This window comes from Canis lupus, chromosome 8, assembly GCF_003254725.2.
Source record: "Canis lupus dingo isolate Sandy chromosome 8, ASM325472v2, whole genome shotgun sequence".
Taxonomy (NCBI): Eukaryota; Metazoa; Chordata; class Mammalia; order Carnivora; family Canidae; genus Canis; species Canis lupus.
This window is the reverse complement of record NC_064250.1, coordinates 32,781,998-32,794,828: the sequence shown is the minus strand read 5'-3', so window position 1 is coordinate 32,794,828 and position 12,831 is coordinate 32,781,998.

The window sequence follows — 12,831 nt, the reverse complement described above, 5'->3', positions numbered from 1 at the left end:
GTGTCATCAGGTATTTCTAGATACACAAAGCATTCTACTGATTAAACAGCATTCAAGGTGACTAAACATTCACCGTGATTGACAGTTTACAGCTCGGACTAAAACGATTAAATAACATTAGAAAGTGGCAGGTGACTTCTTTCCCCTCAGGGCATTGTGCCCTGTGAGGAGACGATGGAGACTTCTAATAATATTGCTAACAAGAAAGTTCTGCACTGTTTGCTTGCAGCAGTCATATCCTGAGAAGGAATGCAAATCCTGTTATGCATCTTTTTCATCTTGGGGAGGCGGCAGTGGCTATCAAAGTTTGTAGAAGGTAAAGGAAAGTATACCTCTCTTGAGATTGAAAATGCCCTGAAGCATGTCCAACTTCTAGGGGCAGATGATGTTTCAGAGCTGTTGGCCAAGAGCAATTTGTTTTATATCCGCTACATTCCTTCTCCGAAATAGAGCCAAGATGATCCCAGATTCAGTGATTCGGAATTTCAGGTAACTGACATTGCTTCCCTATAAGAGGTCCCCTGTAGCCGAGCCTTCGGTTACATCACATGATTCCTAATTACATATCTATGCATGCCTTACCTCTTTTTTCTTTCTAGGAGGTTCAGAAGAGATTTTTTTTTTTTTTTGCCATCTCCTCTTTAAGCTGGATCATACTACTTCCTACAAAATCATAATCATAAAACCCTACATGCTTGTGGTTCTTTGAACTTTAGGAAATATTTCTTTTTCTCTCCTTTATCTCATGGGAATGATGGTACTGACCCATGAGGTTATGGTGAGAGCCAGATGAAAGAGGGCATGGGAGGCAATTAGCACAGTGCTGGCCCACAGCGTTTGCCAAATAATTGTAAACTGTTTTAATAAACTAATTTACTGTATTTCATCCTCACAATAGCTGCATAAAATAGATAAAGTAAGCAGTATTATTTTGTGTGTAATGGGTGCCTTTGAATCCAAGGCGCAAAGGCTGAAAAGTTTAGGCTTTCCTAAACTCAAGAGATTTTTAGGGACCTGAATCAAAATTAGAATCCAAGTCTGCTGGCTTCCAACCTTACGTTTGTTCCCTAGAGTCTCCTGAGCACATCATTGCTCTGGGGTGAGAGATGGGCCTCAGTCTTGCTCTGGGGTGAGGGATGGGTCTCAAGTCTCCACGTTCCCTCTCCCTTTTGACACCATGACCATCGCTAATGTCCCCAGCTGTCCTCCTTTTAGCTCCGTTAGTGCCCATCCCACAGCTTTTCCATTAAGACTGTGTTCTATGCTCATTAAGAGCATAAGCTTTGCTTCCCAACAGGCCTGGGTTTGAATCCTGGTCCTGAGTCTTAATAGTTGTGTATAAAATATACATAGATTTGTTGTGAAGATTAAAGAAAGCAAGACATTGCCTACATAGGACCTGGTGCATGGAAAGCACATTATAAATTTTCGTTGCTAGTATGATGATTGCTACATAAACTCCAGAGCTACACTGCTGTACCTGCTGCCATAGCCACGTCTCCACACCAGCTGTCTCTTTGGGCTCCGGCCAACCTGGCTCATGGCCTCAATACTCCACTGAAACTACTGCTTTCCTTGTCAATAGATGCCTCCTTCTGACCAATCGAAGTCCTCTCTCCTGCTTGGGGCACTGCGGACTCATCCCTCTCCACTGCATGCTCTGCAGTCTTGGCATCGGTGTCCCCCACCCAGTGATTTTCCTCAGACATGGCTCTCCCCTCTTCTCATGGCACCACTTCCCCCATCCCACTCTTTTGAGCTCTGCCTATACCTGCAGACAAAGTCTTGGACTTACTACCCTTTTCTTCAACTGTACCCTACAAAGACTGTGGTTTTATTTACCTCTCCATATTTGTCACCTTGTATTCACCATCTCTGCTGCTAGAACAATTAGTTTATTCCCATATTATATATATATATATATATATATATATATATATATATATATATATATAGCATGTATAATTTCTTTTCTGTATCTCTAAAGGCTTGGTGAGAACACTTGAAGGAATGTGATTAACAGTGCTGGCCGGAAGCTAAAGAGGAAATGCCTAAACATCATCTGCATCTTCTTAACTACTCTTCACAAATCTTTAGAGGTGCAATGGTGGAACCCCCAGAATGGTCTCCTCCTTTCAGTGAGGGTGTCCAGTAGCAGTATGAGTGAGTAGCTCTCTCACCCCCTCCTTCCCATGCAAGGTCCTAGCAATGTCTTAAAACTTTAGGAATTTCTGAAGAAACAAGGCATATCTCCCAATACTGGTATCCCATTTGGAGTCTCATTAAGGTGACAGATTAAGCTTATAAATGCTCTGGCCCTGTTGGGTACCCTTGGAACAAGTGGGCTCAGGCATCCTGTTTGAATAACTGCCTCTGCTGCCACTATGTCCACACACAGGAAATAGTTACTAGAACCTGCTTTATACAATCACATGGTGCTGAAAACCCCTCTGAAGTCCTGAAATATCCCCCCATCCTGCTAGTCTCCTTCACACCCGTGTGCCACTATGTGTCCCGCTAAACAATTGTCACTGCTCCATCACATGTCATTGATTAGGGTGTTGTCATTGCTCCCGTTGTTCTGGACACCTGTCACAAAGACAAGGATATGGCAAAACTATGGCCATTGACATTAAGGGGAAGAAATTTGGGGGTATGGGATGGGAATTCTGAAGCCTCTTTCTTCTTTCCCAGTTTGGTGCCTGGAGAGACCCTAAGTATGGTATAGACATGCATGTCAGTGCCCTTTTACATAGAAAATAGGAAATGAATTCCAAACAATACTGGAAACAGCTGACCCTTTTAGCACAATGCTTAAATATGCTAGTGCTGAGCCAAGGCAGCATGTGCAGAGTAAATATTTTAATCCCTAATTAATCACTTTGGTTAGATTGGTAAAACACAAGTCTAATGAAAATAATTTGAAATTTCCTTCATGAATAATTGCCTTGTTCGGGGAATTGTGGGAAGAGTCAACTGACCGACCCTTCCATTCTTACTCAGCTGTACAGCTCTGAGACTTAATTTGTGTCCTTCAACCTCGTCCAGTCACCGTCATGAGATTAGAAATACCTCTCGTGCAGTTTAGCAGCAACTATGCAATATGACAGTTAAGTCAGCAGAGAGGTAGAAACCCAAGCAACTCCTTGCTCTCTCGCCGTGGCGCTCGCAGTACCCTGTTGAGGGGCGAGCGTCTTCGCAGCCCTGCATTCTTTTATTAGGTTGTGAGCATGATGGATAGCTCCAGGTTATTGAACTGTTCATGTTCCTTTTTAATTAAAAACTTGAATAATAAAGTGCCCAGGGTTTGGGCATTTACAAAGGGGAGAGAAAGAATTTTCCAACTCTGAGTGCTGATGAATGCTATTCTGATTAGCTCTGTGCCACCAGATTTAATTACTTCTTTGAGTAAATCAAATTTTTCTTACAGAGCAATGTTCCTGGTTGTGCAAGGACCAAAGGTTAAGCCACCTTACTAGTTACCTGTTCAGACATGTTGGAACCTGTTAGATGTGGGATGCGAGCATGCTCTATTCCGTCCTTATTCTCTCTTGCCTGCCTGCCTGTTCTCCTTAGCTTCCTTCCCAGTGTTCCTCAACCCCCTTCCAGCAATGCACGTATTGCTTATCTGGTTGGAATGTCACTAGGAGTGATGACTGGCAGCGTGCCCTATGGCTGGTGCACTCTGGCTCACACTGCAATCATTGCTAAAAATTGCCTGGTCCACCAGTCGGTTTGGCCAGTTCTGTGGACTGTCAAGGTCCACCTGGTGGACCATCTGCCACCTCTCCCTGGAGGTTTCTCCTCTCTTTTGTTCTCCAGTCTGGTCCTCCTCCTCAATCTTGCTCTTTTATTTGGGAGATTCAAATATTTGGGGGAATTTTTCTTTTGCTTCTCAGTAAACAGGAGGACACGATGTTCTTAAGTTGCTGGAATGCATGTGGATAATAGCACCTTAACTCTTTGCTGTCCTGCAGTTGCCTTGCAAAAGGGCCAATCACTGGCTGAAGAAGCCTGGCTATAAAGCGGAAAAATGCCCTTCAAATGGAAGCATAGAAGCAGGCAACTTGTAACCCAGGTGATAATTGAACCAAATTTTGGATCAGATTTGGTGTCTCTATTCAAAACAGAATGAACCCCATTCCATGCCAAAAGGGCTACGCAAGCCCTCCCATTTTACAGGCTCAGAGGTATAGAGAATTTGAAGCCAAATCGTTGGTTTTTGATATATTTTCTCCATTGTGGACATGTAGTGGAATAACTGTGCATCCAACAGCAAGATATATAGTTAAGCATGACTGGTTGAATGTACTGTTGTCCTAATGATCATCTTTTTTTAAAAAAAATAGCTCTAAAGAATTCCTCCCCAGAGCTCCTGCTGCCAGACCTCTGAATCAAAGACTTGCCAGCAACAAGTCTAACGCAGAGGGAAATGGCAGAAAGCAGATCCTGGGCTGCTAAAGGCCAACTTCGACTTCTTTGTCATTGTGCCCAGGTTGGGTCCTGCTGATGACATCTATAGAGCGCTTGCTCTTCCTCACCAGGAGATGTGTGCTAGGAAAGGAGCACGAGTGATTGCTCACTCTTCCAGTGCTCACCTCTGCAGCTGGATGGCCCCTTCATTCCAGCCACATTACCCTGTGCAAGGTTTCTCCATAAAGCAGATCCAGAACAGGTAGTGGAGTCGTCTGTCCACACTTTTGCTTTTCTGACTTAAATAAGTCAAGTCAGGGTGCTCATAGACTCCATAGTATGAATACAAAAATGTACTTTGTGGTTGTCTGACTCTGTACTTCTAGAGTCATTGGGTAGGATTTGAACTATGGTAGTGCCCCCCCTTGCAACTTAATCCTACACTGAAACATGTTCAATCCGTTACCTGAGAGTCTTCATTTATAAGTTTTTTTACTTATAAATTTACTTATAAATACATTTACATTCCTTCGGTAATGTTCAGTGAGCACCCACAAGTACTGTGCTTGGCACTGCCCTAATTAAATGTAGCCCCTGCCCTATTCAAATTTTTCTTAATACCACAATTTAATTCCTTCTTCCTGCCTCTTCGGCTATTTTGAGATCTACTATTCAGTCACCATTCGCTTGGCCATTCATATATTTCTGTCTTCCCTCCAACATTGTTTACTTTAAAGACCTCTGATGGCTGAACTAGGAAATGCAGTGAAACAGAATACACTGGACCATTTCTCAGGGATGGATGTGGATATATGAGCAGATGGATGGATGGATAAAAAATAGATAGTTATAGGTACATCTTTTGATGTGAGCCATTACATAGCACAGAAACATTAAATTGGAATAAACTTAAGAGGTTCTAGAATCCTTCTCCCATAGACATTCACAGATTTAAGTGATTTGCTCAGGGTTACGGCTGTTTTTGAGTTGAGACTAGAAAACTGATCTCTGACTCGTATTCATTGACTTTTCCAACACAATGATTCTTATAATCCATATAATTCAGGGTCTGTGTTTTAATTAGTTCTACAACATGGCCAATAAGTAGGAAATGGGTGAACTATCAAGAAGATTCAAAAATTTTAATAATAATAACAATAAAGTATGTATTACATACTGATTACAGCATGCCCAGAATATATTCACAAAACGTTGGAATTTTCATTGCTATTTCCTTGGGAGACCTATTCCCACCAATATTCCAGAACTTCACTGTCATCAACACTGGAGAGATTACAAACCTTTCTGTCTCTTCTGCTACCCTGTTTGAATTACTTTGGTGGTACTTCTTCATCAGCTGAGTGTGCATATTGAGGCTAAATACCTACCTGGCCCAGCACCAGAGCTGCCTACTGGACTAGACAAACTCTGGGTCAGAGTTTGGAGGTCAAGAGGTGGGTCTCTCTTGTCGTCCCCTCACCGTCTCATAATGATACTTCCAGAAAGAACACAGATCTTCCTCTTTTCATAAAGGTTACTATAAAGTTTCCAGAAATAAACCCATCAAACCAGAAGCAAACAAGACTTGCTTTTTGTGGCAGGAATCTCACTCACAGAAGATTCCTTTTTCTTTATTCAAATCTTAAAGACGGTTTCTTACTGATTTGATGCTTACTTTTTGTCAATACTTTATTGGTAAAAATCAATATTTTCATTTATTAACCTGTTTAAAAAATACAACCATGGGTTCTGAAAAGAATCACATATTGAAAACCTCAAATACTATGGGTCTGGGAGATCTGACTGCCAGTAACAAAATGAAGCACACAGCTCAGACACTTAAGGCATGTACCCCACTATTCTTTGGTTGTTTGAGGTGCAGTCGAGGAAGGATATGGTCAAAGTCAGGGGGGAATTTGGAGTAAGGACTGAGGAACAGGGGTCGATCACATGGCCAGGGGTAGGGTGGGGGCTGGGGAGGTTGAAGACTACTCTTTAAAGTTAATCTCCTCAGATATGTCACCACTACAGAAAATGGTGAAACTCAGCTTCTTTATCCTCAGAGCTGCTGCTGGTGGAGCTGGCCTCAGGGGCTTTCCCATCCCAGTCCCATAGGTATCCCCTCCGGTCCATGACAGTGCCCTTGAGAATGTAATTTCATTTGGAAAGGTCTGAGGAGGGGAAAGCTGCACCCCTGCACTTGTCTTACCCTCAGTGCAAAGTGCATTTATAGGGAGGCAGGCTTGCACTCAATCAATATGAATAAGAACATTTTAACAATTAGTGAAGATCAGTCAGCTGAGGCGTACAATGAGCTTGCTGGCATTGGAAGTAAGAGGCTTACAGACTATCTTTCAAGGATTCGGAAAGGGGGTTCCTGTTTTGAATGGGAAGTTGGATTAGGAGACTTGAACATTCGTATAACCGAAAGGGTTGTGACTCCCTGAATATTTTTGCTGTAACATAACTCCATGTCATAGGTTTATAAATATTACCTAATTCCACTTCCAAATGGGCTCATTAGTGTATACAAAGGCTGATGGCAAGGCCAGGATAGACCACTGCTTTGGGATTGGGTTTCAGGGGCCCCAGGAAGTCTCCACTGATTGCAAACGCACACAATAACAGCCTCATTCCTTTGCTGAAGGCTGTGTCCCCTGGTCAAAGGCAGCCAATCTGGGAGAAGCGATGAACGGTTTCCAGACATCTCGTACAGACATACTGAGGTGTGAGGATTGTAGAGTGTGTGCTTAAGAGAACAAGCAGAAATAATAATAATGCCCATCTATAGAGTTGCTCTGAGAATGAAGTGATCACACACATAAAATTCTTAGGCCAGCCCTGCCTGGCTTCCTGAGTTTCTGTTTTGATTCATAAAGCCCAGATTGAAAGTTTTGAGAACTCAGTTGCCTATCAACTCGCCAGACTCGAAATGCATAGGAGCACCCACCAGTTTTTTCAGTCTGTAAGTTTTTCCCCTCCTACGTAAAAAAAAGGTCCAGAGAGAACCAAAGCCCCCCGCTCTCCGCCCCCCCGCACCACCACGTTTGCCATGAGGGCATAATATATTTCCTGGAAAATAGTCCACAGATTTTAATTAAGTTCTTCTTAAAGACCAATGAACCCAGAGGGCTCCTACAAAGGAAGAGAAGCAACCTGCTTGGTGGCAGATATTTCCCCCGCTTTCAGAGGGGAGTCAGGGTGAGCATCTAGACTTTCTCTTCCTAGTGTCTGGGGCTCTGTCCTGGTATGGACGAGGTTCTTGAAGCCTCCTTCTGTAGTTGTTTCACTGACATGGGACAGCCTTACTGTCCCTATGCCCCCTCCCCCTGCCCCCCTCCCCCCTCCCATGTGTGGTTTAAAAATTAATTTAGAGTACATGAGATCAACGGAACAAGGGCATTAGACAGTGTCCCCCAGAAATGGACCTCTTGTACTCCAAAAATGTTCTTAGAAACACATGTGAGTTTCTTTGCTCTCAAATTAAGGAGGATTAAAGCAGCCAGACAGTTGTTGCTCAGTTCCTTTGGATCATGTGGCCAAGGCTGAAAGCCTTAAGTTGCTGGCATGAGCCTAAGTCAGTTGCCTGATCTCCAAATTAATTTTTGAATTAAATGATTGTCCCCCCCCCTTTTTTTCCTTCTAATTGAGACTTCCATTGAAAAATGCTTAGCAAACAGTTGGAAAACCCCAGAACAAAAGGCTGTTGTGAAGTAATGAAATGGAGGTCATTGGAAACAGTTTTAGGTTAGCACCAGAGATGCAATTAAATCTTTTTTAATCATATTTTTATTAACTATAAAAATGTTTAAAAGTAAATTATAAGCACTGCAGTTAGAACCTAAAGAATGGTTAGAAAGAGCTTAGATCACTTCATAGTTTGCTTATATGAGCTTTACCCAGAGACTCAGAGTAAACACTCTAAGGCAGAGTAGCTTCATGTTTAATTTTTAAAACAACAGTGATGTTATCTAACAGATCTTAAACGACGTCTTAATGACCAAACACTTGTAACATGTTTCTGTTAGGTAAAATAAAAAGATTTTATAATCCAAAAATGAAAAAAATCCACAGTGAAGACAGACAAGTGTTTGAAAAAGGAAGTTGTATTCTGAAAGTAAAGGTTTATTAAAAAAAAAAAAAAAAAAAAGACAGAATGCTAACTTTCAGGTTGTGCAAAAATTTCAATTGTGCCAAGGGCTTAAATTCGAAATATCCCGTGGAAACTTTGCACTGAAAAAAATATGTATACAGTATTGTGTACTTATGCATATTTCAAAATCTTAAAAAGTCAACTTGACCAATAAAAACAGTCTGAAAGCCAATAATTATCAGCTAACAATGAAATAAAGTTTATCCAACCAAATTTATTTAGGCCAGCCATCTTTTATCAGACCCATGCTAAGACTGTGTGTCAAGAGTTTAGAGCTTTACGGTTTTTTATCCCTGAAGACTTTCTGGATTGAGAAAGGCTCAGGAATCGGCGTGAACAAATTGTTTCTGACTTAGGTGCTGGAAGGGCTTCCTGTGGCTTCAGTGAGTTGTAAGAAACTTCTCAGAGCTCTTCGAATATGGTTGTCGCGCCCATGTAGGGTTGAATCATAACACCTTTATTAAAGGAGGGTCATGGGTGGGGGTGGGGAAAGTCCTTAAAACAGCAAGTAAAAGCCAGCTGCTACCTAGACTGGGCTCTTTCAAGTTTCTTTAATCGTGGGTTTTAAAATGTTGACTACAGACTCCTTTGTGATGAACTTATATGCAAACTCTAATAGATCCTTCATGGTTAACCACACTGGAGCTCTGTTTCTGCAGGTCCGGCTGCAAGGCAGGATTCTGTACCCGCTGTCTCTGCTTGCAGAGGATGATACAAGAGAATCCAGGATGGCTGAAGAGACGGTAAGAGAGTACCTCTTTGCTCCAGATGAGTTTGCTAGTGTCTTGACCTTCATTCATTTATTCAAAATTATTCACCGTGCACCTATTACTTGCCTGGCACTGTTCTAGATGCTGCGGGTACATTAGTGAACAAATCAGACAAAAATCCTACCCTCCTGGAGTTTACATTCTAGAAGGAGGGGGGAGAACCGACAATTAGTGAATAAGTATGTTGTAAATGCTATGGAGGAAAGTAAAGCAGGAAAAGAGAGGGAGGGAGAGGCAATTTTGAATCAGAAAGTCAAGGAAGGCTCACTGAGAAGTGAATCTTCAGCAAAAGAGTGTGGGAGGCATCCCTGTAGACATCCAGGGTGAGAGCCATCCAGACAGAGGGAAAGACCAATGCAAAATCCCTGTGGCAGGTGTGCCTACTATGTCCCCACAGGTGGCACGAAGGGATCAGAATCCAAAGATGTCTCAGTGGACCAACCCAAGCAAGACGGAGTTTAACAGGGGTGGACAATGGGAAAGTGGTCATAGATGAGGTTAGATACAGAGAGGCTCATTTGTAATAGGTCTTAGAGACTGCTGTGAGGACATTTTCAGGACCCCCCGAGAAAGAACAAAGATTGCTCAACCACTATTGTATATCTAAGAGATAAAATCGAAAATGGAAGAGGAGTAAAAAGCCTAGAGATGGGAAGTGTCTGATGTTTAGAAGGTAGAAACAGTTGGATTCTGTAAATTATAGACCAGGAGTTGGGTTTTATTTTTTTCACTGGATCTTATTTTATTTTTTTACTTTTCAGGTTTTTAAATTTCAGTTAGTGCCTGGGTGGCTCAGACAGTTAAACTTCTGCCTTAGGTTCAGGTCATGATCTCAGGGTCCTGGGATAGAGCCTCAGGTTGGCTCCTTGCTCAGCGGGGAGTTTGCTTCTCTCTCTCCCTCTGCTTCCTCTCCCTGCTCATGCTGCTCATACTCTGTCTCTCTCAAATAAACAAAGTCTGTTTGGTTTTTTTCCCTTTTGACCTGGAACTTGTTCTAAGTCATCTTGGCCTTTTCTCATTAACATGGCAAGTGATGCATCGTGAACTCTGAACAGGTTCACAACTTCATGTAAGGCAACATCTGTTATCAGATCACAGCTCAGAACTAGTACATCTGTCTTAAGTTTTGGATATATTTGGTGCAGAGAATCTGCAGTCCCCTTGTCAGCTTCATCAGGAATACACACAATATCTAGCTTCATTTTCATCTTGAATTCTGCTGATAAAGCCTTTTGGACATCCCTGGTTGTAATGACAATGACTTCTTCAAATCCAACACGCTCAAGCAGGTTCAATGGGTACCAAATTAAAGGTTTGTTCCCAACTAGAAGCAGAGGTTTGGGAATGCTGGAAGTCAGGTCTGTCATTCGAGATCCCCCTCCAACTGCCATCACTACTGCTTGGAATTCCATTTTCGCACACTGTTCTCAACTCCCGGCATACCACCAGGAGTTGGTTTTTAATGTAAAGGGTCAGAAAGTAAGTAATTTAGGCTTTTTAGGCCATCTGGTTTTTTTCACAGCAGCTCTGCTCTGCCCTTGTTGCATGAAAGCAGCCACAGACATTACATAAATGAACATGTGTTCAATAAGACTTTATTTACAATAACAGACAATGGGCAGCATTGGCCTATAGGCTGTAGTTGGCCAACTCATGCATATAGCCCAATAACTTATGAGGTGTCAGACAAGAAAGCAAAGAATCACTAAAAATAAGATAGTATATATTTTTTTGTTTTATTGACCTATCAGTCTATTTGAATAAATCAAGTAGAGTCAAGATTACAGATCTGGATTTCACCAAGACACCTGACAAATTCTTTTTTTTTAAAAAATATTTATTTATTTATTTATGATAGACATAGAGAGAAAGAGAGAGGCGCAGAGACACAGGAGGGGGGAGAAGCAGGCTCCATGCCGGAAGCCTGACGTGGGACTCGATCCCGGGACTCCAGGATCATGCCCTGGGCCAAAGACAGGCGCTAAACCGCTGAGCCACCCAGGGATCTCCAAATTCTTTATTTTCTTGGGATCACGATGGAGAAATTATCTTGGGTTCAAGAGTACTCCATTAGTAACTAGTTAAATAGCCCCATACAAAGGGAGTTATACCATCATCCTCAATACAGTTTTGTAGATTAAAAAAAAAAAAGAAGATGGGGAGATATACCAGCTGGGGCCTGTGCAAACTCAAATCCATTTCTTGCTCTTCTGCTGCCCTGCCCTATAACACAGAGACTTGGTTTGTGTCACCTGGCTTCCAACTGGGTTAGGCCAATGACAAGAAGGGAGAAGTTGGGTACTTCTCCCCGACCTCTGCGACTTGGGTGGCAACTCTGACAGTAGCTGCATCTCCACCCTGGGCCCACCTTTCACTTCCACTCACCTCCTGGGAATCCAGTGACAACAGCTTCCCGCTATTGCTACACTCATTTGCTTCATTGTTCCCTGATTGACTTCTCAGATCTGTTGTCTGTCAAACAACTCCTCTGTATTAAATTCTCTCTATCTTAAACACTCAAGGTTATTTCTGCTTTCCTGCTTGGACCCTGACTGATACGGGGGCTCATCTCTGAATGTCACTCTAGAGAGAGGTTTAGACTCCCGTTTTGCCAGGCTCTCCTCTTGCTCTCACCGTTTTTATCAATAACTCAGATGATGATGTAGCAGGTATGCTAATCACATTTGCAAATGGCCTGGAGCTGGCTGGAAAAGCTATTTACTGGATGGCAAGCTCAGAATCTAAAAATATCTCAATGGGCCAAACCTAACAAAAAGGAATGTAATCAGAAAAAATGTGAAGTCTTGCACTTGGGTCCAAAAATCAAGTATGGGATGGGGGGAACGTTGTGACATAATAGCACAAGTGCTCCAGGGGTTTAGACTGACATCAAAATGAGGCAAAACTTACAAAAAAAAAAGAAAGCCACGGGAACACTGGTTGCATTAATTCTTTTGTACAGAGAAAAGGGAAGGTAACTGGACTGTTCTCGTCTCTAATGGGCAGGCCACTCTTAGAATGGTGCATTCAGTTTGGGGCACAGCATTTAAAAATACTATTAGTATTTTTTAAAGTAGTTTGAGACACAGGAGAATGATAGAGTATTAAAAGAAGGTGTGAGTTATTGAAGAAATGAGAAAAAAGCAGTCAGAGAGGTGCGTAAGAAGAACATTTCTGTGTCTGAAAGGATGCTGGGCCAGCAGCGGTCATAAGGATGAACTCATTAGCTGGGGCCTCTTGTTTCAAAGGGTGAATACTTACATACTCTCCTCCGTGGCATCGCCTCCCACCTGACATATTCATATTAGGAAACTTTTCCCTATGTCTATCCCGAAATTATCTTGCTCTAGTGAAAGTCCCAATGCAGTCATCATTGAAATGAGAGCTTAATTTTGCATGTAATCAATGGCTCAGGAATCAGACTTGTTCTAATTCTAGGCATTGATGCTTTTGTGCCCCTGGATCGCTCACTCCTTCATTTTGCCTCAATTGCCT